This window comes from Schistocerca nitens, chromosome 6 (genome assembly GCF_023898315.1).
Source record: "Schistocerca nitens isolate TAMUIC-IGC-003100 chromosome 6, iqSchNite1.1, whole genome shotgun sequence".
Classification (NCBI taxonomy): domain Eukaryota; kingdom Metazoa; phylum Arthropoda; class Insecta; order Orthoptera; family Acrididae; genus Schistocerca; species Schistocerca nitens.
This window is the reverse complement of record NC_064619.1, coordinates 82,761,039-82,787,539: the sequence shown is the minus strand read 5'-3', so window position 1 is coordinate 82,787,539 and position 26,501 is coordinate 82,761,039. Positions and strand designations below refer to the sequence as shown.

General features: G+C 42.1%; 2 pseudogenes; both read left to right on the top strand.

The window, feature by feature from the left end:
• The first annotated feature begins 230 nt into the window (after window positions 1-230).
• Window positions 231-348, top strand: LOC126191824 (5S ribosomal RNA; annotated as a pseudogene).
• A 24,708-nt stretch (window positions 349-25,056) lies between these two features.
• Window positions 25,057-25,173, top strand: LOC126263957 (5S ribosomal RNA; annotated as a pseudogene).
• Window positions 25,174-26,501: the final 1,328 nt, after the last annotated feature.

The following is a 26,501-nucleotide window of genomic DNA, read 5'->3' as shown; positions in this document are numbered from 1 at the left end:
GCGTTCTCAAGACCAGTCATTCCGTTCAAATACGTGGCCTTTGGCCACTCAGAGCCTGTTATCCCATCATTTGCAGTATCTGTCATGCGAGGTCAAGCTCAGGTCGGCTAATCGCACAGGCGATTGAGAGGTAGCTATTACCACCACACGAGACAGCTGTCTACTAAATTTCGCAGCCTGTACACCTCCTAATCACGTACACAATTGAATCGTGTCTTGTTCTCATTGTAGGCAACGGCCTTGCCGCAGTGGATACACCGGTTCCCGTTAGAATACCGAAGTTAAGCGGTGTTGGGCGTGGCCGATACTTGGATGGGTCACCATTCGGGCCGCCATGTGCTGTTGCCATTTTTCGGGGTGCACTCAGCCTCGTGATGCCAATTGAGGATCTACTCGACCGAATAGTAGCGGCTCCGGTCACAGAAAACCATCATAACGACCTGGAGAGCGGTGTGCTGCACACGCCCCTCCTATCCGCATCCTGAGCTGAGGATGACACGGCGGCCGGATGGTCCCGATGGGCCACTAGTGGCCTGTAGATGGAGTGCTTGTTCTCATTGTAATGTATACACAAAACAAAATCTCATTGTTTGCTGTGCTCCCTGGTGCCGCAATTTCAATGACCTGCATTTTAGGTAGCGAAATTACTTGCGCTGCTGGCATCTTTTGTTGGCTAGCTAAATCGATTAGTTGTTTCCAGAATTACGTCTGCTTCAAACTTCAGCACCGAAAAACGCAGATACGCCTCGCATTTCCCGGATGTGTTTTTTCTTTCTTCATCTAGATTGCAAGCGACGCAGTTTTCCCTTTGTGATTTCCCAGAGAACTACAGAACATGCATTTAAAAAGTGAATTGCTGGTTTAACACTTCGCAGCGTGCTTTACTGAAATAAACTCAAAATGGAAATTCACTTTTACCTGTGTTTCGCAGGATGTTGTATGTAGGAGTTTTCTATGGTCGAAACAGCATTGTGAAAGATATTGCCTACCAGAACAACATAAACAATGCAGTCCATGAGGCGAGATGCATATCGTTTTTAGCAGATTAATTTCCATTCCATGTATAAAATTTATTTGACGATTGGTAATGGTTGCAGAGGATTATATTATCAAAGCTGACTGGAAAATGAGAAATATGAAGAACCAAATCTAATGGCATAATGTTGTATGATGTGAATGAGGGTCTTAGGTACATCTCGTAAATTTTTCTGAACCAACCGCAGCCTATGTCAGACGGCAAACTCACTAGCAGCAACCTCTGATTTTTGTGACAGTTGTGAACAGTGTTTGGGCCAGATGCATCAAGTTGTTCACTGTTGGCAACTGCTAGAGAAAGGGAACCATTTAGGGTTGCTATAAAACATTTTCAGTTGTATGTTTCGACTGCTGGACAGATACAAACTGAGGTAGATGAAAGTCATACGGCTTTCTCATCCGCACTGGAGAATTATTTAGGATTAATGCGTTTTATATGAGACCGTAGAAGATTGAACTTGAAAAATGCTGACATCGCCCAGTTGAGGTCACCAAAACGGAAATCGTTGAACGAATCCGTGACCCGCAAGACCGCACAAGACGGCCCATCACGAATATGTAAACCTTGACCTGATCTGAGACATGTCCAGTGAGTTATGTTTAATAACTGAGAAGGGTCTTTTTATCTGGCCAAAACTGGATTGGATTGTTTGGGGGAGGAGACCAGACAGCAAGGTCATCGGTCTCATCGGATGAGGGAAGGACGGGGAAGGAAGCCGGCCGTGCCCTTTCAAAGGAACCATCCCGGCATTTGCCTGGAGCGATTTAGGGAAATCACGGAAAACCTAAATCAGGATGACCGGACGCGGGATTGAACCGTAGTCCTCCCGAACGCGAGTCCAGTGTGCTAGCCACTGCGCTCGTTGCCAAAACTGGGTTTGGTAATAAAGCGACATACAACTATTACTTGAATCAAGATTTTCCTAAAATATTAACTATAAGTGTAGATCACGACTTCCTTAAGAAAATAATATCTGCATGAACAACAACTGTAGAACTCCTCCCAAAGGCTGGTTAATACCTTTCAAAGTACATAGTCGAAAACACATTGTTCCTTGCAGCATTCGGTTTAAGAAACTATTAACAAAAATTGTGCGTACATGAGCTTCCGTGGTCTTTCGACATCGTCGCCTGATGGAAATAGTGTTTGAGAAATCTTAGGAATGTTTACGCCGTGAATCGCTTTGCCTATAGTCTTAAGGCGGCTTTCCAGTCACGTGATTTAGTTCTCTGACTTCGTTCAGTTAGATGCTTTGAATATCCCTCAGTTTTCGTATTATCTTAGATTGGTCACAGTAGATCATCAGTAGATCAGTAGATCGTTGGGTAGGTGTTGGGTCCCCACCAGGTAACGACGACTGCTGCCAGATTGCAGGCTTTGTAGCGCCTGGTGCCACACGGGGCTCTTTGTTTACCGTCACAGCCGCGGTCGCCTAGCAACGGTCTCCCATTGCTCTGTTTTCGCTGACAGCGGATGGTGTGCCTGCTGCCTGCTGCCAGTTGGCACGCGAAGACTGCCTACTCGCTCGGCCGCAGCTTTCGGAGAAGAATCGCTTTACGTCCTTATTTGTAGCTGGGGCTGCTAGTGACACGGGTATCTATTTCTCCCAGGTGGATAGATGCCATCATGCACAAAAATTAAACGCCATCCTTAGCTCAGACATACAATTTCTGTCTCTACCAGAACGTAAGTAATTTTACAATAGTAATAGCGTACAGATAGGTAATTTTCTCTTATAATATGCATTACAGTAGCAGTAAAGTACTTAACGGCTCGTGTCAGAGTACCAGTGTTTCTTTAGATTCTAGTGCTCTTTAAAACAGTTTTCCCACTTTGCTGTATTAATGTAGGAACTTATGAGGCTGTGTTTAGTTCGACATTCTTGTCTAAGCAGTGGAAAAATTTCGAAGGCTGAGTTAGTGGTGAATACTGTTAGAGGAAGGTACCTTTCATTTCGTATGTTAAGCCTTTGCACATCTATTCCATAACCTCACAAACACGAATTTTATGTATAATTAACGGCCTTACCGCAGCAGTAACACCGCTTACCGACAGATCACCGAAATTAAGCGCAGTCGGGCTTGGCTAGCGCTTGGATGGGTGACCGTTCGGGTCTGCCGAGCGTTGTTCAAGCGGGATGCACTCAGCCCCTTCGAGGCCAATTGACGAGCTATTTGGCTGAGAAGTGGCGGCTCCGGTCACGAAACTGGCGATGGCCTGGACAGCGCTATGGTGACCACATGCCCCAACATATCCACGTGTCGACTGAGGATGACACGGCGGTCGGTCGGTGCTGTTGGGCCTTCCGAGTCCTGTTCGGACGGAGTGTAAGACAGTAAGGTGAGTAATTTGTTTAGCGTGTTTCAATTCCAGTATTAAATCGAAAACTAGCAACAAATGTAGCATTCATGACAAGTTTATTTTGCCTGCAAATTTAAGTATGATCCACCACCCACTTTCGGGCATAGCACAACCAAATATCAGACACTCAGTATACTGTGAAATAGAGAGAAAAAGCACCAAATTTACTATATAACAAACAAACAGTTCCAACTCGTTTCAAGTCAAGGACTGTACCACCACAAGGCCGACCTGTGACCCGCCGCCTGTGTTTATGGTTGTACCCTCTGCAAAATAAAACCTGCACCCGAAAGAGGAAATCACACAATGGCTGCAACTACAGTATAGTACGTGGAGAACACTGAATCCATTAAGAACAGGAATCGCAAAATGTAAAGTAAACATGTTTAGGTGGGGCTCCTCTCAAGATGACCAGTTTAAATATGGAAAAGAGAAACGATTCTCTGTGAGGTGGGGCTGTTTGACGTCATTGGCCACCTGAGGGGTTGGGGTGGCACCCGTCGCCGGCTCTGACACACGGGTCCCATGGCGGCTCTCGCTCGGCGGTCTCGTCTGGCATCTACCCTTCCCACCTTTCTATTCTCCTTGTTCTTTTGTTCCTGCTGTTTCTTAATGTTTTATTTTTCCTGAAAGTTTATCATCTTGTCTGTGCTGCTCGTTTCCTGGGGTAGCGGACGGTAGGGTGGTGCTGGTGGACTGCAGAGGGTTCGTCTCCCACCACATACCGTGCTCCGGGGACCTCCAACTGCGTTCTGGGCAGAGTGACTTAACAGGAATATCGGACTTCCCTGGGTTTGCCTTTTGTGTCCTTCTTCTGAGCATTACTCCTGTTTCGATACATATACGATGAAGGACGACGTCGCAGTTTGGTCCCTGTAGCTCCAACAACTAAGCAGCCAAACACAGACGATTTTCCTCATGTGACCGCAGATGGAGTTTGAGTATTCAGAGGCAGATCTATTTTTGTGCAATGACAAGGCCATTAAAGCTACAGTGTTTTGGAGGGAGAGAGTTTAGATGGTCTTGCGCGGACACAGGAAGTAAAATGAGTAGCCACCAACATGGACAGTGCTAAATACCAATATCTTCATTTTTAATAAATTTAAACAGCTGTGTTACATAGTGATCTGAAAATGGTTAATATTTTGTCGTGAACGCAAGTAATGTATAACTAACCTGTGAACTGGTACGTTCTGCATCATTTTGATATTTCTTGTCAGGGATGTGAGCCTGGAATTAAATTTCGTCTTGAAGCATTTGTAGTGATGGAAGATGAGATGGACGTCAGATGCTAAGAACTTCACGATGCTAAATTCTCTCTATTTCTGCATGCATTCGGGCTTATTTATTGTTTTTCAATTTAATTGCTACACAATCCAACGCCACAAAGATCAGTCTGCTGGAAAATGTTGCAGGAGTAGATGCGCCAGGTTCCCAAAAAAAAGACAAGGAAATTCATTTATGTGTCTGCCTCGTCAGAGAGAAAGCTAAGCGCTGGAACATTCGTATTTCTGTAGACTAAATCACAAAAGTAAGTAAAGCACACATCCTACAAACACATCCAATTAAAATTTTTACATCGAGGGGAGTTTATAGGAGTTGGATAATCGGACAAAGAAACGGTAGTGGAATAAAAATTCTCGGCTTTTTGCATGCCAATCACTTCGAAAAACTGAGGAGCTCTTGACAGCCGTCTCCATTGTCATCAGAACGGTGTTGGTGGAGAGATCTGTAGAAACTCGAGAATATTGTTCTTGTAGTTTTCAGGCCGGAGACTGATCAGATGCTACTCGCTACATTAGCCTGTCTTCTGGAAGCCTATTCATCTCTGTGCAGCCAGTATAACGCACATACCCCTAAACCTGTTTGTTCTGGTGAAGCCTTGCTCTCTTTCTACAATTATTACCCCCAAACTTCCCTCTTTTATCGACCTGATGGTTCTTTGCTGCGTCAAGATATATCCTATGGAACGATACCCCTTTTATTCTGGTTGTCTTATAAATTTCTTTTCTCCTATTAGTCAACCGACGTACCTATCTAATGTTCATCATTGTTATGTAAGACCACATTAAAAACTTGTAAACTCATCTTGTCAGAATTGTGTATCGTCCACCCCAATTCGGTACAAGGTTGACAGATGCCTTCAGAAAAAAAAATTTGCTAACAGTTAAATGTGTATTCGGCTTTAAGATATTTCTATTCTTCAGAAATGTATATGTTTTGTATGTACCAGTCTACATTTTACAACGTCTCTACTTTGGGCATCATCAGTTATTTTGCTGGCCAAATAATTCATCTACTACTTTTAATGTATCTTTTCCTTATCTAACTCCCTCAGTATTGTCCGATTTAATTCGATTACTTAGGAATTACCTTTGTTTTACTTTTGCTGGTGTTCATCATGTAACCCCTTTGTAGAACGTTATCCATTCCTGATAACAGAGAAAAAATGTTATGCAGGCAGGCCATCGTGATAGATCCCAAGTGAAAATGGTGGCTGCTTTTGCAGCCTACTAGCGATTTAATCCTTCCCTCTCGGAGACTACTACGGTGTTGGAACAGTCGCAAGGCGAAATGGTGGGAGGGCGGTTTTGTTTCTTCACTCCAGTTTAACGTGACTGTTAAAACCACTCAAAATAGCCGGTTTCTGAAACTACCAACTTTCGGTTCTTATGCCCTATTATTTTCTGTAATAAACGTAGAAACGGGCAACGGCCTTGCCACAGTGGATACACCGGTTCCCGTGAGATCACCGAAGTTCAGCGCTGTCGGGCGTGGCCGGCGCTTGGATGGGTCACCATCCCGCCGCCACGTGCTGTTGCCATTTTTCGGGGTGCACTCAGCCTCGTGATGCCAATTGAGGAGCTACTCGACCGAATAGTAGCGGCTCCGGTCAAAGAAAACCGTCATAACGACCGGGAGAGCGGTGTGCTGACCCCATGCCCCTCCTATCCGCATCCTCACCTGAGGATGATACGGCGGTCGGATGGTCCCGATGGGTCGCTTGCGGCCTGTAGACGGAGTTAGTTAGTTAGTTAGTTAATAAACGTAGAAACCGAACAGAGACTCAAAAACTTTGACTCATTCAGTTTCGAGATACATAGAACCAAATACTAAATAAAAAGACAAATAAAAGAAAACGTAGCCCGTCCATAATTCGCTGCTTTTCTTGAAAAGTAATAACTAGTTGAATACTACAAAAACTCACCAGTATTCTCCTATTGATTGTAATTATTTGAAACTCTGTTCAAAATCATTTTGTAATCTGGAGTCATATCACTGTTTTGGCGTTACGAATAGTCAGTGCTGAAGGATGAAAACTAAGAGTGAATAACTCCATTTTTGGTGTTAATTTGTCCGTTTTCAAGGGCCCCAAGCAGTTAAAGGCATATTATGTAGACACAAGCAGCAGGTCAGCTAGTTTCTATATTTATGGGATATTATTGATGAACTGCTGTTTTAATTTAATAGGCTGTGGTATTGTTCAGCATGAAAATGCCAGAGCACACACGAGCACTTCGACATCTGCTGCTATTCGAAGCCTTGTGTTCGCAGTCATCGATCGTCCTCCATACAGTCTCTGTTGTTGTTGTTGTGGTCTTCAGTCCATAGACTGGTTGGATGCAGCTCTCCATGCATACGGTAAACCTGCATGCCCTCGGGAAAAATTACGGCTGTAGTTTCCCCTTGCTTTCAGCCGTTCGCAGTACCAGTACAGAAAGGCCGTTTTGGTTAGTGTTACAAGGCCAGATCAGTCAATCATCCAGACTACTGAAAAGGCTGCTGCCCCTCTTCAGGAATCACACGTTTGTCTGGCCTCTCAACAGACAGCCCTCCGTCTCTACTTGGCCCAATACGATTTTCATCTGTTTCCAAAACTTAGAGAACATCTTCACTCGAATGGAGGTGAAGCTGTGCAGTCGGAGATCAGGTTGTGGCTCTGTCTACAAAGTCAAACATTCTACAGTGACTGTATCAAGAAACTGGTACGTCGTTGGGAGAAATGTGTTCGCCAGGATGACCATATTCAAAATAAAAATGTATAGATAAAGAATGAAGATGTGGAATATTAACAATCTTTAAGAGTTTTCACATAAAAATTCGAAGGCATTACTTATCAGCACGCCCTCACATCATTGTTGCCATAATTTCCGTCCTCTTTCATTTCATAGAAATGGCAGACAGATCTTTAATCTCTTACAACAAATGAAGCTTCGTACTGCACTACTACGTCACTTCACACAAATGTTTCCAGACTAGGATTCAAGGGTTAGTACCACTGTGCACTACAACGGATGTGTGGCGACGGCGGCGAGACATTACCATGTAACATAGTGTGGGTGGGGGGTAGGTTGCACACTGTAGGAGCACACGTTCCTTAAGCCACGACACAGGCAGCAGGGACAGTGAAGTCTCAGCAATGCTGTACCAGTTGTTATGCCGCGTATTTGTTGCTTGTTTCTGGCGACATTGCTATTAAAATATAACTGTTCGATTTCCTATAATAACGCAAAACTTCAAATCAATTCAAACATTACGAACAAAAACTACCCTTTGTTTTATAAAGGTTTACTTAAAAACGAAAAAAATTACCTATGTTGCTATGGCAATTTGATATTTCGATTTTTTAGTCCGTTATTAGCAAATAATAAAAGCCTGGTATAAATAGGACAAAAAAGAAAAAAATGCTTATTCAGAACTGAAATGCCGGTATCAGTTTTTATGGGTCGTTTCTTCCCATCCCTAAGGCGAATTATGAGGAAGATCCACCAAATACAGGCACATTAAGAAGGTGAAATGTTACATTATGGTTAATGTAGTAAGAGTCCTTAATTCGACAGCTGTGTGTGGAAATTTTGGTACTAAAAGAACGATAGTTAATTCTCTAATATATATATATATATATAAAATAGCCTTCGAAAAATAGGCGCATAAATAGGCGAAGAAATCCGTCAGAGGTTGTTCGATTATACTTTTTGTGGTAAACCGTTGGGAAGAGAAGCGAACCTAACAGACCCAGGAGTAACCGTCCAAAGCCACATAAGTGCGACGGCCAAATACAACCAGTTGTAGGAGAAGCGAACAGGCTGAAATAGAAGAAGCCTTAGAGAATGTAATTCACTCACGAGAGACGTGTGTTAGGAAACACTTGTTAGCCCGATTCCTGCGTATTCCTCATCACTCCATGACTATTACGAGACTGGATTATTAGAACATGTAGCGAAGTGCCTACGAAGAGTGGTACGATTTCTGAGGGAATCATTTAGCAAGCGTGGGAGCGTTGCGAGGTACTGGACAAACTCCAGCTGTAGACGCACAAGACAGGTGTTGGGTAGTACGGAGAGATTTACTGTCGAAATCCCGAGGATATACGTTCGAAGCAGAGTAGGGCAACATAGTAGTATCTCGTAAAACTAGGAAATCAAAGAAATCAGAGCTCATATGGGGGGGGGGGGGGGGAGATTTACTGTCGAAATCCCGAGGATATACGTTCGAAGCAGAGTAGGGCAACATAGTAGTATCTCGTAAAACTAGGAAATCAAAGAAATCAGAGCTCATATGGGGGGGGGGGGGGGAGGGGAATCTGTCGGCAGCCCCACTTCCCGCTTGTTACTGGCAAATAGAACAAAGAGGAGGGGGTGGAGTGATAGTAGGTTGGTTTTAACAATTGCCAGACAGCGCCAGAAAGCAGGAGTTACTGCGCTTGCGCAGCTACGATGACGTAGGTAGGCCGTGTTTGGTGTTTGCTCTGCTCATATACTTTTCGTCGAATTTCTGTTTGGAATTTCGTGCGTGGTGGGGCATCACGTGGCCACGTGCAGCACTGCGGCATGTTGTTGAGAGGAGACATACGGAATTGTACTTGGAGCAGCTGTTTTATCATATCCTACCCAGATTAGGAATGAAAAATAAGGAAGCAGTTCTTGGCATAACATTCATTTCAAAACTAGACTCTACAGCTCGAAGAACACAAATATTTTTCTATTTAGTGACTTTAACACAGATATTTTTTTAATTCTTTTATTCATACTCTGCAATATTGTAACGTAACATTTCCAGTCAAGTTTACAGCACTGCAAAAAGCTAGTAATATGGAATATAAATTTGTTGCAAAAATAAAAAATAGTTCGTTGTGTAGCCTACACCAGAAGAAAGGACAATAAATTATTTCATCACTATTCCTAACTGTATAAAAAATTAGCGAGGCAAGGAAACTGTACATCGTAATTATTTCAAACTGTATAAAATTGTTGAGGTTATCTGTAAGGTCAAGAAACTGTACAATTGGCAGTTTATATTCTGCTCTAGGAATAAACATAAAGCCATATGGGGAGCTAAAATGATAAAACACGGCGTGATGCCAGTCTAAAATTTAACATAGAATGGAATTCCTTAAATTTAAGATTGAAACGGTAAGCCTAGAGGAAGTACTAGACAAGTGTCTTGAGGACGAAAAACAATATCTTTCATGGAGGGCAGATTTGTAAAATTCTGCTAAAGCTGTCAATATATTTGAAAAAAAAATATTAAATTCAGTACTACTGACAAAATTTGCCTGATTAGTCAGGATCAAGTGAATATCTATGCATGTTCACACACATATAGAGCTTTACGAGATCCTACAATGCCATAAAAGAAACAGGACATCGGAGACTACTCCAGGAGCATCGGGATTTCGTGAACCACACTAAAATGCACAATTCGGCATAAAGTGCACATTTCTATGTCCAGATTCACACTGAAGTACCGGTACCTGAAATTAAGCTTTCTCGTGAGGTTTTCAGTATAACAATTTTCTTGAAGTACCAGCACAGTACTATCTCACGTTTGGGGCTTTATTATGATACAATGGCCATGCGTGCCAGAACGTTAAAATGCACTTTGAGATTGACCCAACAACTGTAACTAGCCAATAGTGTGGAATGAAGCTATTCATTTCAAATAAATTGACTGCCTCAGTGGAAAAAATTTATAGAAAAAAATTTCTTTAGCAAACCGACAAAAATAATTTCCTTAGTCAGCAAGATGATTGATGGTTGACTGCTAATAACGTAGAAATAAGATAAAATCAAAAAATGAAACTACTAACTTATTTTAATCTTCCGTGATTACGTGAATTTTTAATCTTCCGTGATTACGTGAATGTACACACATCAAAAAAGTTTTGGATCACCTCGATTCCGAGTGTTCCGGAACCTGTACAGAAAATTGGAATAGAGATCAACATAAACATTATTTCCGCCCTTTTTATTGCTCATGAAAACCACACACTGCATGTTATACCACCATACAGCGAGACCTTCAGAGGTGGTGGTCCACATTGCTGTACACACCGGTACCTCTAATACCCAGTAGCACGTCCTCTTGCATTGATGCATGCCTGTATTCGTCGTGGAATACTATGCGCAAGTTAATCAAGGCACTGTTGGTCCAGATTGTCCCAATCCTCAACGGCAATTCGGCGTAAATCCTCAGAGTGGTTGGTGGGTCATGTCGTCCATAAACAGCCCTTTTCAATCCATCCCAGGCATGTTTCGATAGGTTTCATGTCTGGGGAACATGCTGGCCACTCTAGCCGAGTGATATCGTTATCCTGACGGAAGTCATTCACAAGACGTGCACGATGGGGGCTCGAATTGTCATCCATGAAGACGAATGCCTCGCCAGTATGTTGCCGATATGGTTGCACTATCAGTCGGAGGATGGCATTCACGTATCGTACAGCCGTTACAGCGCCTTCCATGACCACCAGCGGCGTACGTCGGCCCCATACAAAGCCCCCCCCCCCCCTAACACCAGGGAAACTCCACCTGGCTGCACTCGCTGGACAGTGTGTCTAAAGAGTTCAGCCTAACCGGGTTGCCTCCAAACACGTCTCTGATGATTGTCTTGTTGAAGGCGTATGCGACACTCATCGGTAAAGAGAACGTGATGCCAATCCTGAGCGGTCTATTCGGCATGTTGTTGGGGCCATTTGTACCGCGCTGCATGTTGTCGTGGTTGCAAAAATGGTCCTCGCCACGGACGTCGGGAGTGAAGTTGCGCATCACGCAGCCTATAACGCACAGTTGAGTCACAACAGGGCGTCCTATTGAAACGTCCCCTTACCAAAATTTATACAAGACTGTGCTTAAACTGACACACAGTATTTTTAGCGCAACGCAATCTGACTTTCAAAAATCCCTACAAAAGAATGGCCCTGACTAACATTAACCTATACGTTTCACAAATCACTTACCTCACAAAAATCTTCGTTACTCGAACTACTGCAAAACAGCGAGCGCCACTACTGCCAGCTAAATAAAAGATTCAAACTACGGAAGACACTAACTACTGATAGACATAATTAGCAAATGAAAGATTTTAATAGAGAACAAACAATGTATTTACCTTAATAGTGTTGAAAAATCATAATATACATAGCAGTTCATGACATCCAGTCTTACAAATTTCCAAACTCCGCCATTTCTCTCCCCACATCCACCACTGCTGGCGGCTCACCTCCAACTGCGCAACGCTACGCGCTGTTAACAGCCAACTGCCCAACACTACAATGGCGAGTATTACAACAATGCAAAGCAGCCACAGACTGCACACAGCACAGCCAGTGATTTTCATACAGAGCGCTACGTGGCGTTACCAATAAGAAAACATAAACAGCCTACTTAAACTATGGCTGCCCGAAAAGCATTATTCAACATGGTGGCGTTGCTGTCAGGGTTCCCCTGAGCCATGATCCGTAGGTAGCGGTCATCTACTGCAGCAACAGCCCTTGGACGGCCTGAGTGAGGCATGTAATCAACACTTCCTGCCTCTCTGTATCACCTCTGTGGTGTCACCGCAAGACACCACGCTTGTTAGGTGGTAACTTAAATCGGCCGCGGTCCTGTAGTACATGTCGGACCCGCGTGTCGCCACTGTGTAATCGCAAACCTAGCGCCACCACATGGCAGGTCACAAGACACGGACTAGACCTCGCCCCAGTTGTACGGACGACATAGCTTGCGACCAGACGTACGAAGCTTTCCTCTCATTTGCCGAGAGACAGATTGAATAGCCTTCAGCTTAGTCCATAGCTACTACCTAGCAAGGCGCCATTTGTATCAGTGCTTATAGCCTACTAATATTCAAGAGAGATGTATTCCAACAAGAGAATAAAGTTAAGTATTATAAAACTACGTACTTTTCTTTAGTGCATTAATAAGTCTCTTGTTCCAGTACTTCAAGCCCGTCTGCGTTAGTTTAGCGTGCACCTAGCTACCTCATTGTGTCTATGCTGTAGGAGCTAGACACAACAACCTCCATGTCCGGACAACGTCGCTTTGGTTCACTCCGAGACGCCTGGACACTTTCATTGTTGAGATTCCTTCGTGGCACAAAGTAACAATGCGGACGCGATCGAACCGCGGTATTGAGCGTATAGGCATGGTTGAACTACAGGCAACACAAGCCGTGTATCTCCTTCGTGATGGAATGACTGGAACGGATTGGCTGTCGGACCCCCTCCGTCTAACAGGCGCTGCTCATGCATGGTTGTTTATACCTTTGGGCGAGTTTAGTGACATCTCCACAGTCAACGTCTATCTTCAGGAGTTTAAGGAACTGTGCTGATGCAAACCTTTTTTTTTTTTTGATGTGTTTATATTAATTAATTCGATGGCTCCCGGTCACAGAAATCTGTTTTGTTTTCATTTGACGTGGAAGCTGTAAACGAAGAGAAAACAGACATATAATGAAACGTATAAACAGGTCACAAGGAGACTGGGACCCCTGCTCCCACTACAACTCAGACTGCTCTGCGCATGCGCGAATCTGGCAGTCTGGGAGCACCAGAAAACTTTTTTCCCGGTAGCATGTCGATGATTGCTGCTACTGCTAATACTGGTAACAGCCAAACTTCAAGTAGCCAGAAATGGAAGAAGGTACTGCTCAAACGCCAATTCAGCACTGCGCATGCGCATGAGCCAACTGGCAACTGCTGAAACGAACCTAGCAGTACCAGAAGTACCTCATTCCACACACCATATAACTGCTTGCAGACTATATACGTAGCAGCAGGATCCGGTATATTCTAGGCATGTAGCTGCTTCGTTTCCAGGACGGGTGCTAGCGCGATGTCTGCGTTGGTGAGAAGCCAGAGCGTGGTTAGGCGGCGAGCCTTTCGCCTCATTAGCAAATCTGTCGCAGCGGAAACCAACCAAGTCTGTTAAGGAGCTGTCGCACGCAGGCATGCGGGCGGTGGCTTGGTGGGAGGGGGGGGGGGGAGGAGGACAGGCAACTGGCAGTAGCCCTGCCGAGTTACGACTTCCTCTCGCCTCGCGTCCCGCGCGTCTTTCACTGCGCGAGGCGACACCTTCAGCTTCTGCGCACTGCAGTGGAGGAGCTGGAGCGGCTAGGGACCGGCCGCGCATGGAATTTGGTGACACTTGCACGGAGCGACACTTGTGTGTGTTGACATTTACGGAGCCGAGGACAGGGTGTTCCAGAAGTAGGAAACAACGGCTGTCCGCCGCTGCCTGCGACGTTTTCTGGGAGAGGCCGAAGCCCGTGTCCTGCACAGAGTTCCCTGTTCCCGCACCAGTTCCTAGTGTGTGTGTGGCGCTATCTCAGAGTTCCTTACTGCAGCAGACCTCTGACTGGCAAGTAGCGTTCGTGTTTTAGTGCTGAGGTGATGGAGGTCATAGGTAAGCCTTAATTGATTTACAGCGGTCATTGGTATATAGTAGACTATACAAACAATCACTTACTGGCGTTGTATAAACATTAAAAGAATAAATACAAGGAAGACTATCCACAAAAAATAAAACAGTTTTAGGGGAAGGTAGCCATGTTTATATTCCAGATGAAGCAGCAAATGAAGTGCGAAAACATTCTGTCAGCCGGCCGAAGTGGCCGCGCGGTTCTGGCGCTGCAGTCTGGAACCGCGAGACCGCTACGGTCGCAGGTTCGAATCCTGCCTCGGGCATGGATGTTTGTGATGTCCTTAGGTTAGTTAGGTTTAACTAGTTCTAAGTTCTAGGGGACTAATGACCTCAGCAGTTGAGTCCCATAGTGCTCAGAGCCATTTGAACAATTTTTTCTTTTGCCAGGTGGAAGTTGAGACGGTAAGGCGGCACCCGTTAGTGAGACGTTGGGCAATCAGCCTGGTGGTCGTAGATGCATGGCTTCAGCTGGTTTGCGGAGATCGCTCCAGTGCAACGTAGCCTGTGCTGTAGATGAGTTCAAAGTCCATTTTTCACCTTTTACATACAGGAAACTCCTCTGCTATGATTTACTGATTTTAATTTATCTTTTGAAAGTACATGATTGTGCAAGTTCTAAACATGGTTTTCCGTCTGATAACAGCGCGGCCATCAGCCAAATAAATAGTTAACCTTTCTACGATGTCATTCTGTCAGCGCAAAAAAATGGTTCAAATGGCTCTGAGCACTATGGGACTTAACATCTGAGGTCATCAGTCCCCTAGAACTTAGAACTACTTAAACGTAACTAACCTAACGACATCACACACATCCATGCCCGAGGCAGGATTCGAAGCTGCGACCGTAGCAGTCTCGCAGTTCCAGCCTGAAGCGCCTAGAACCGCTCGGCCACACCGGCCGGCCAGGATCGTTACATTGCTTTAGGCAAAGATATATGGGCACTACATCCCACCGATTCTGTAGGAATATACTTCTAAGCAAATAATTTACTAGTAAATGATAGTAGCAATTTTTTACTTGTAGATGACAACAGGGGACCGACTGACAGAATACTGGTGTTTGCCAGTGTAAAGCAAAAAGCAAGTTTATCAAACTAAGAATTGTTCTTTGTCAATGGAATGTTCGAGTGTTCGAGCCAGCAGCTTGGATAGTTGTTTATATTCCATATCGTCCTTAATACTTCTTACAAGGCAACTAACGCCATTCAAATTGCGCTTTGTTGCCAAATAAAAAGCGAGAAACATATGAACGTTTTTCTGAAGCTATTAAACTTAACGTGCCTGGATGGAACCCTGCATCTCTGACGATGGACTTCAAAATTGCCATCATCCAAGCAACCAACAATTTGTTACCTGGAACAGAGATTACTGGTTGCAATTACCATTTTAATCAATGTTTGTGGAAACAAGTCTAGTGTCGTGGCCTTGTTCCAGTCTATAAGGAAGACGAGGAAATATGTTGACATATGAGAATGTGTTCTGCTCTAAAATATCTTCCTCTGGAAATGTTAGAGGATGGTTGGCTGTGTATTCAGGTGAGCACGCCTGAAAACCAAAAGCTTCAAGACTTTTACGATTATTTTGTGAAGCAGTGGCTCGACAACGAATACGTAGCAGGAGAGATATGGAACTGCAGTGGAAAGCGTCGTCACACTAATAATGTCTCAGAAGGAGGGAACAAAAGAATAAATACATTAATATCAAAAGTTCATCCAATTGTTTAATCTTTGATGAAAAATCTTCGAGGAGATGCAAAATACCACGGCCAGCTACTAATTTCAAACTTCAATGGAAACAAAAGAAAAAAGTCAGTAATGAAGACTGACGAAACGACTGCAAAAGCTGTAAAGAAACTCCAAACTGATGGGAACATAAAATCATTTCTGACTTGTATGGCCTACTCACAGAAGTTGCAAAGATAAAGGAAACGTCAGGATCATTGAAACATTTCTAAATATTGAGAAATAGTTCAATGTAATCATTGGCGATCTTGTAAATACTGTAAATAAATTTAATGGAGAACGAAAAGAGCCTACCTTCTCGTGGTGTTCCCAGGAAGTGACACAAATTTGGCTAAATCTCTCCTGAAACCTGTACAATATTCCCTAATAAAGACTAACAAAACTATCTCAAAGACGAAGCTTTTTCTTGGGAATAATCGCAGTATTCGCCTTGAGAGGTTCTTAGAATCAAAATCTGTATTGGCGGACACCGAATACAAAATCATAGCAGCGGGAACGCTGGAAAATGACGTGCAATAAAATTCGTTCTTTCTCCCTCTGTTATAAGATGAGTTATCCGGCATGAAACTGGCAAAGACAAAATAAATTATCATAAAAAAGTGACTGATTCAGCTTTGCAAACTTTCAACACACGCAAAAACTAATTTCTAGTAATACATGTCGTAGACTCAGTCCCGAATCCATGATATTTCCGAATCGCGAAAAAAAAAACTGATAGTGGCGCCCACCCTCCCTCTCAAGCGTTTGAGACACGACATCAAAATTTTAAAAAATCAATTTTTCAAAAATATGTTCATTTTGTAGAGCACATATTTCTGAAGAGTTTGAAATATAAAACATGTATGTTTGACCAAATTTAAGAAATTTTATTTGGTCTTAAGTGTGCCAAAGTGCAGTGCCACGTCTCTTCACACAACATTTTTCTATCGCCCATCAATAATATTTCTGTCTATGGAATTCAAGTGTGTATACTTTGTAATGAAAGCCATCAGTGGAAATTATAATGCTTCTGGTGCCTCTCCTTCTCCCAGTCGGCCAGATTGACATGCTACCGCCTTGGAAAAAACTCACTATTAATATTGAATGGGAATGTTTTGAACTGGGAGAATACGAACTCTTCAGAAAATTTGCACTCTGTATTACCTACTAGCTAATAACTTTCACTTTTGTGTGACATAAAACTAAGTGTAATTAAATATAACAAACGTAAAAGCAGTAAAGACAAGAGACAAGCAAGACAGTACATGTTTCTTCTATCCTTAGGTCCCAGCATTTTTTTCTCTCTAATCTTGCTACAGCTTTACACGGCGTGCTTTCCTTTCTACGAAAAAACCAATTAGTTCATCAAAGTTCGGCAAACATTTTTCTACATGTAAAATAGAAGTGTCGTTGTCTAATACGGAAAAAGCTGTTAATACGGATAGTACCAAAGAAGGTGTGGTTTCTCGATATGACTACGTCTATTTTGTCACTGTCTCGTAGATAAAACGAAATAGGCTTTTCTGATATTGCAGCGGTTGTAACACACTCCAAATAAGCAAGACTGTTTTGGCTCAAATGGTCATTTTTATCTACTTCATTTACATAAATAAAATGGCAGAATATATTTCAAAAATTAGCAATATCAAATGCCAATTAGACCTACTACAAGCAAAAAGTTTTATGTTAGGAAATAGTTTCACATTTCATTCGTACGTTCCAGTTTCTCAAGCAAGAGATCGAAAAGTAGTTGTACGAAATTTTTATACAAATCTAGAAATTTGTGAGATGTCCCCATTCTTCCGCTTCCAAATTATAACAAACAATCTTATCATCACTAGTGCCGTAAATATTCCTGCCATGTTCAAAACTTATTCTCCAGTTAATTTCAGTAACCCTGCCAGAATCACAGGTTCAGTTATCCCGCGTTTATTCTCCGGTTAGGAGTCCTTACGTATCCGTACAACGCGTTTTCCGTGCTATTCCGAGAATGAAAGTTAAAGCAGCTGATAACCGGGGCCTATAAAGCTGACTGTTAGTAGTGTAGCGTTCTGGATAAAGTTCTGTCAAAATTTCATTTCCTTGGATACACCGAGAAGATTAATATGTAATCTTCCTTACCTGCTGTTCCTGTGAAGTCATCTATTTCCATTGTGGCACTATGAATCAATGGGGTTTCGCTAATAATTATAACAACGCTGATCATTCGCACACCCAATCAACAGCATTTGGCATTCACCCGTTCGGGTTTATTTGGCTCAGCTCGTGTAGCCCGTGCCTCTTTTCCCTTGGCAGAGACATCACGTACACTATGCACGCATTCAAAAATCAACTTACGATGCGTTCAGAAATCAACTTAGAATGTGTTCAAAAATGTTCAAAACCTACAGGGACTCGTTTCAAAATCACATGAATAACCGACAGACTAACGTGCGGCGGGTGCTAGGTGATTTGCTAAATAAGACTCTAGATCCGGGCTTGCTACACAGACGGCCTGTTGAGGATATGACTAGGCGAGCGGTCAGATGTCGTTACGTAGCGCAGCATGGCGGCTTGGTTGCGCAGGAAAACTGCAAACAGTGTGTGCCTTCAGAGGAATGATTAAATTAGGTTCGATGTAACTTTAGATAGAAACATACAGCATATATGGCGCAGTGCTTAAGGGGAAATTCCAACCAAAAATTTAAATTTTCTTCTGCTTGGCGATAGCAACCAAATTTTAAAATCGTGTCTATTATGTAAAGCTGTAGCAATGCCCACGTTTAGAAGTCCATAACGTAACTGGTTTTCGAGTTTTGAATTTTTAATAGGATTTTAATGGTATTCTTCGAAACCAACTTTTGGTGCTCTAAGTACAATTTTCAAATTACAGATTTTATAGGTACATGTTGAAGACATAGCCCAACGGTTCTGTTCATTCATTTTATGAGAAATATTAATAATTTTGATTTCAGTGTTTACTTCAAATTTCATTTTCAAATTTTCTTTAATTATCGATACATACCTGTGATGATGAAATGAACAAAGTACTTTTCGATAATATCAATGCATAGAAGTACACAAACACATTATGACTGCTTCCTGCAAAAATTTCAATCAGATTTGTTAATATTTATGATAAAATTGGCACTGATCTTAAAGAAACAAACTTATGGTAAAACGGATTTTAACGCTTTATCAAAAGCTGATTGTTATTACAAGACACACCCATCAAAATTCACCAGCACCATAACGTTTTCTCTCCTGCTTATATGCGGCTTCTTGTAAGTTCAAGATCAATGTAGCCTTTTTCTCGAATTTTCTGAATAAAAATCTGCTCACAGTATTCTTGAGGAGGTGCAGTGGTAGGCGTTGGCTTACACTCAGCTATCCTAAATTTGTTGGTCGCTTGTTGACTGCACTGAACAGGACTTGAGTGTATTTCTTAAATTTATATTTACGCAGTCAACAGGCAAAGTAACTGATTTCCTAGAACTGGGTGCCAATTGTTTTGCTTCAATTTTCCTGGTAATCATTCAACTTGTTCTTCCCACTTTCAGTTCATGCCAAGGTGGGAATAAAGGTATGATGGCAATGGAAATCAAAAATTATCTTTGGCATACTTTGGTGTGCCACAGACGCTTATGCACTCACTATTTCAAATATTACTTCGATGTACTCGTAGTTCGAATAAAGTCAAATTGTTTTGGGATCGAAGAGTAAACTCTCCAAAGACGTGAAATAGCCATCTTTTGAAAAAAATTTAAGTGTTTGTGTGCCATCTCCCCTTAAAATACAGATTAGCTACTTTTAAAGGGATGAAAACTAGCATGATGGTCAGGGTAGCAACTTCAAAGCAGTCAGACACATCAACATCAATGTATCAATGCAGGATGCCTAGTCTAATTGTTTTTCTTATATGTAGTGGTGTCTTTATAGACTTAGTATTATATGAATGTGCTTCAAAACTTTGAACACAACGAAAAAATTCAGTGTACAACAACATTACAATAAATTCGATGCAAAAGATTATGAACACTTGGAAGGGGAATAGCGTGCAGCTATTGTGAAAAAAAAGACAGAAAAAAACCGCTTTTAAGCAATATGACTGAACAAAATATTGATCAGATGGGAGCAGAGAAACAAACATCTCGATAAATTTCCTAACATTTTCGCTACGAAAATACGTTTTTGCTTTTTGTGGAGGAACATTCAACGAATGAATCTCCAGTTAGATCAAGTTACTGTAAACTGCTTTTCAGCTTGCAACGGGTCGCGCAGCTTCACTGACTGTGAATTTATGCTGGCAGTGTGGAAACTCTGCGAACTTATGCACCTCCAGTTGACGTTTGGGTGACCAGTTTCATAGCAAAATCAGTCTCACAGACTTCTGTTTCTGCAACGTAAATTTTCACGACATTACAAATCTGCAGCTATGATTATGTCAATGTTTAGACTTACATGTACATGCTCCTTTTTTACGCAATGAAGAGAAAGAAATCCACCTACAGAAGCTCACCGGCAGACTTCACAGCTTGGCTTCGAATTAGCATTACTCAAAAAATGGTACCAGACATTGATCCTTTAATGAAAACTAAAATTCATATTATTCATTGATATTTTGCGTTTTTATGTTTAAGTTTAAATAAAATGGCAATGAAATATAAGTTTGTCAATTTAAGTTTCGTCCTAAAATGGCAGTCATCAAAAGGCGGCAACAGTCAAAGAAATACAATGTTTCTTACTTAGCAGCAAATGGCTCCATGCACTATTGGACTTAACATCTGAGGTCATCAGTCCCTTAGACTTACAACTACTTAAACCTAACCAACCTAAGGACATCACACACATCCATGCAGGATTCGAACTTGCGACCGTAGCAGCCGCGTGATTTCGGAGTGAAGCGCCTAGAGCTGTACTTAGCAACCCTCCATTCTTTGCATCATCGAAATATCAAAAGAGATATTGAATTACATTGTCATTTCTCATTATGTTCAATTTCATTGCTAGTTTTAATACAATGTGTTAAAAGTAAATTTACCACAGAACGCACTAATGAGCCACCTTGAAGCAATACACGGTTGCTCACTGCTGTGGTGTGAGTGCAGGCCAGCTTGCACGAGCATCTGTGCTGAACTGCTAGACTTCTTAGCATGCCTGCACCTGTGAAAATCCTGTTAGCCCTGCAAGAACCCCAGGCTCCGTGGACTAGTGTCAATCCGTTCAAGTGTTCCAAAACCTGAGGAGTCGGCGGGGATGCGTGGATCGGGTCAACAGGATTTCAGGAAAATTTCTGCCACTCACACATATCAAATTAAACTGTGTCCAACACTTACTTTTCCAAATAAAACTTTTACTATCTTCTTAAAATTGTGCTGCACCGATTGCACAAGGTATTATTTACCGTAAGATAGCCACGCGAGACTACAAAAGATTTTTGTTTTGTAATCAAATAAAAGCCACAGTTGTGCTTTCAGTTTTCATTCTATTGCCAAGACCGGTGTTGGTCCCCTCAGGCATTTTCCAGTATCTACCTCAACAATATTGAAAAACAAATTACGATGGAATAATATACGTGGCAAAGGAGGTAACACGAAACATCATCAGCGACAAACACATAAAGTAAACACGTCCACAAACATCGTCAGAAGAGCATAGTTGGATAAGTAATGCTGTGTAGTGAGTCGTCCACGTCGTCATGACGATAGGCATGAAGGTTGGGCTTGGAACACTTACACAGAGTGACTTTGCACGGAGCCTGGGGATCTCGCCAGGCTAACTGGCTTTTCCCAGGTACAGGAGCGCTAAAGAAGTCCAGCAGTTATGCGAAGATGCTCGTGAGATCTGGCTCGCACTCACACTACAGTACATCAGGGTGGCCCATTAACGAGCTTCGTGGCAAATTTATATTTAGGGCTGTTGTATTAATGGGAAATGACAATTAAAGTAAACATCTCTTTTTCTTAGCCCACCCGATTAGCTGTGTGGTGTAGTGAGTGGACTGCTTTAGCCTGTTGTGTGGTTGTGTACCACTGTTGGCTACGGCGGGGACGAAGCCTCTCCATCGTTTCTAGGTCCCCAGTTCCATACAATACAAGTACCTCTTTTAATATTTTGACAATGAAAATAATGGGGGGCAACTAAGTAAGCTACATGGTATTTCTTACGGCTGTTGAAGCCGTATGATGACTACCGTTTTAGGCAATTATTTAAACGTTACACATGAAAACACCGAATGACAATGAATATTACTTATTTTGCTTTTCACAGTAGGATGAATGTCTGTTACCACTTTTCGAGTAATGCTAATTGAAGACTATCTCTTAAGCTGAAATCTGCCTGTGAGCTTCTGTGGGTGGATGTCGTTCTCTTTTTGTGTAAAGAAGCAGCATGTCCATGTAAGTCTAAACATCGACATAATAGTAGCTAGGGACTTGTAAAGTCGTGAGAGTTTACTTGTGTGAACAGATCTCTACGAGACTAATTTTTCGATCAAACTAATCACGCAAGTGCACACTGTAGTTGTATAACTTATGGCTGTAGAAGATTTCCGACTGTCAATATAACTCGAAAATCAGTGAAAACGAGCAGTCCTTTGCAACCTGAACAGCATTATGGTAAATTGATGTAACTGTACAGTCATTCGTTGAGTTTTCCTTCTGAAAACAAAAATGCATTTCCATACTAAAAGTGTTGGGAATATTATTGAGATGTTTGTTTCTCTGCCTCCGTATGATGAATACTTTGTTGAGTCATATTACTTAAAAGTGGAGTTGTATTTACAACGTGAGTCATTAACTATTGCCACCAAGAATAAGTATGATAGGAGCTGAAAAGAGTGTGGGACAAAAGTTGCATTGGACAACGGGAGCCACAATATGACGCTGGTTTTTTTTTGCTAGGTTGAGTCGCTTCAGAGAGATGAAGGTCAACTTTGTTTTTTTAAATGGTATGCTATAGTTTGGTACTTATCTTCTGATTGCGGCTATCGAGACGAATCAAGTTTTGTGTAACAGTAAGGTCTTTGAAGACCAACGAAGGTCACAAAGGTGGCATGAACATCGAGTTACATTAGTGTTCGAAGTGATGACCATTGGTATCAATGTAGTGCTGCAATCTTCTTTATCATGCACTGAGTGGCATTCCTTATCACTTCAGCACTTATCGAAGCACATGCTCTGACAATTTTCTCTCGGATATCTTCAGGTGTTGTTATCATTTCAGTGACACTCTCTCCCATATTTCGCGATAAGACAAAACGTGGAGCGTCTTTATAAAAAATTACGAATCCCCACAAGAAAAATCCATCACACACATCCATGCCCGAGGCAGGATTCGAACCAGCGACCGTAGCAGTCCCACGGTTCCGGGCTGCAGCGCCTAGAACCGCATGGCCACCGCGGCCGGCAATTGCCTCTGCAACTCATTTCTAGCCATCAGAGAAAATGTGTCGGTCACCCATCGTATTGATACCACGTTCTGTTTCTTGTTCCTAAAAGTATTTCTTCCAATACCAGACCTAATGTTTCTTGCAGGAATGTGGTGTACTTCCTACCATTACAATTTCCTTCGATGAAATATGGTCCTATAATTCTGTCCACCAGAATCCAGCACCATACATTCACCGACCACTCTTTTTGGTATGCAACTTGAAGCAGCCAACATGGATTTTCAGTTGCCCAATAACGCATTTTATGAAAATTAACATTTCCATGGTTTGTGAATGTAGCTTCGTCAGTAAATAAAATCAAATTAATAAACGTGTCATCCCTCTGAATCTGAAGTCGAGTCCATCGGCAGAATTCAATGCGACGCATACAATCCGTACCAGTTAATCCTTGGTGGAGACTGATATGGTAAGGATGATATTTATGGCGATGCAGAACACGAACATCACTACTCTGGCTCATGCCAGATTCTCTTGCGATTTGACGCCAACTAACACAAGGATCTCGAACCACAATTGCTGGAATACCAATTTTCGTTAGTAACGTTCCTTTGCCGGATATGTTTCCGATGCGTTAAAGATCCAGTTGTTTCCAGTTTATCATACACATGTTAAGATGTACTACTTATAGAGAGAATACGTTGAGGATGTCTTTCAGCGCGTAAATCTCTAACTCTCATTGAATTTCGTTGGCATTCTCCGTAAATGAGAAGCATATCGACTTGTTCTTCGAAGGAATACATCATTCACATTCTCTTGATTCAACGATAATAATCTTACCGTTCGTATTAATGTTGATTGAGAAACTATCGAATGGTGTTTACATGTCAGTGGCACGTTAGATGGATACCACGTATTCGGCGAATATTTACTATTTGCACGATATATGACAGAGAAGTGTGAGAGCATGTGCTTCGATAAGTGCCGAAATGACAAGGAATACCACTCAATCCACGATAAGGAAGATTGCAGCACTGCATTCATCCCAATGGTCATCACTTCGAACATCTTCTGTAAATGGACGTTCATGCCACCTTCATTGACCTTCAAAGACCTTACTGTTACATATCTTTGGATTAGACTTGATAGATATCAGGAAGTAAGTAGCATTCAAAAAAAATTTACCTTCATATCACTGACACGAACCCATCTAGCAAGAAAAAACATACGTCATATTACGGCCCCCGTTGTCCAATGCAACATTTGTTCCACAAAATTTTCAGCTACTATCATACTTTCGGAGTTATTCTAAGTGGCAATAGTTAGTGACCCACCCTGTAAATATATTTTCTGTACATTAGCTTCTCGCTGTTCGCCTTCCAAGTGTTCATAATCTTTTGTTGGAAATCCATTGTAATGTTGTTGTAAATTGAATTTTTTCGCCATGTTCGAAGTTTTGAAGCACATTAGTAGAATACAATGCGTATCAAGACACCATCATATACAATAATCAATCAGACTAGGAATTCTGCGCTTATACGTAGATGTTGTTGCACTGTGCAGTATTCGAATCACAAATTTACGTTTAAGAAATGTTTGAAATACTGGCTGCAGCTGTGACACACCGAAATATGCCAAAGATAATTTTTGATTTCTATCACCATCAAACAGAACCATCTTTACTCCTACCTTGGTATAAACTAAAACTGGGAAAAAGAAGTTGCGAGATTACCAGGAAAACAGAAGCAAAACAATTGGAACACAGTGCTTTTTTCTGATGACTGTGTAAATATAAACTAGGAAATACACTGAAGTCCAGTTCAATATAGTCAACAAGGTCCAAGAAAATAGGGATATCTTATTGTAAGCCGGCAACGGCCTTGCCGCAGTGGATACACCGGTTCCCGTGAGATCACCGAAGTTAAGCGCTGTTGGGCGTGGCCGGTACTTGGATGGGTGACCATCTAGCCGCCATGAGCTGTTGCCATTTTTCAGGGTGCACTCAGCCTCGTGATGCCAATTGAGGAACTACTCGACAGGAATAGTAGCGGCTCCGGTCATGGAAAACCATCATAACGACCGGGAGAGCGGTGTGCTGACCACACGCCCCTCCTATCCGCATCCTTAACTGAGGATGAAACGGCGGTCGGATGGTCCCGATGGGCCACTTGTGGCCTGAAGATGGAGTGCCTGCCTTTATTGTAAGCCAGTGTCTACCATTGCACCCCCACAAGAAGATTGTGAGCAGATTTTTATTCAGAAAATTCAAGTAAAAGGCTACCCCGATCGTTAAACCACGAGAAGCCTCATGTAAGCAGGAATAAGCGGGAAGCGAAAACGTTGTGGTGCCAGTGAATTTTAATGAGTATGTATCTTGTAGAAAATCCATTTTTTGATAAAATGTTGAATACAATTTTACCATAAGTTCGTTTTTCTAAGCTGAATTCCAACAGTTTATCAGAAATATTAACCAACCCGAATGAAATTTTTGCAGGAAATTTTTGTCGTGTTTACATACTTCTATGCATTATTATTATCGAAATTGTAAATTGTTCATTCTATCATCACATTTATGCATCGATAATTAAAGAAAATTTTAGGCTGTAATTTGAAAAAAGAAGCACCTAAAAGAAATTATTAATATTTCCCATCAAATGAATGCACAGAACTGTCGAACTATGTCTTGTGAATCTACCTACAAAATGCTGCATGTGAAAATTGCGGTGTGAGTACCGAAAATTGGTTTTCAAGAACACCATTAAAATCATATTAAAAATTCAAAACTCGAAAACCAATGAAGCCATGGACTTCAAAACTTGTGTACATCTTCATATAATAGAGACGATTTTAAAATTTGTTTTCAATTGGCAAAGTAGGAGAAAATTTAAATTTTTAGGTGGATTCTCCCCTTAAGCAGCGCGCCCTATAAACTGTATGTAGGTACCTAAGGTTACGCCGAAGCTAATCATTGCTGTTCCTCTGAAGGCAGCATGTAGTCTGCACTGCTCCTGCGCTATCAGTCGGCCGTACTGCGCTACATAACGGCGTCTGAAGGTCACGTTTTACCGTGAGCGCTCACAAACCAGGCAGCGAACGTGTGTGAACGCTTTTGCTCGCCTAGCCGCATCGTCATTAGGCCTGCTGTAGTTATGTGTTACTAGAAATTAGTTTTAACAAATGCTGAAAGACTGCAAAACTATGACCAGTTACTTTATGCGACAATTTATTTTGTCTTGATATCAGCTTCATGATGGTTTGCTCATCTTCTAAAGGAGGGAGAACGCGTGGATTTAACTGCTTGTCGTTTGCCTGGAT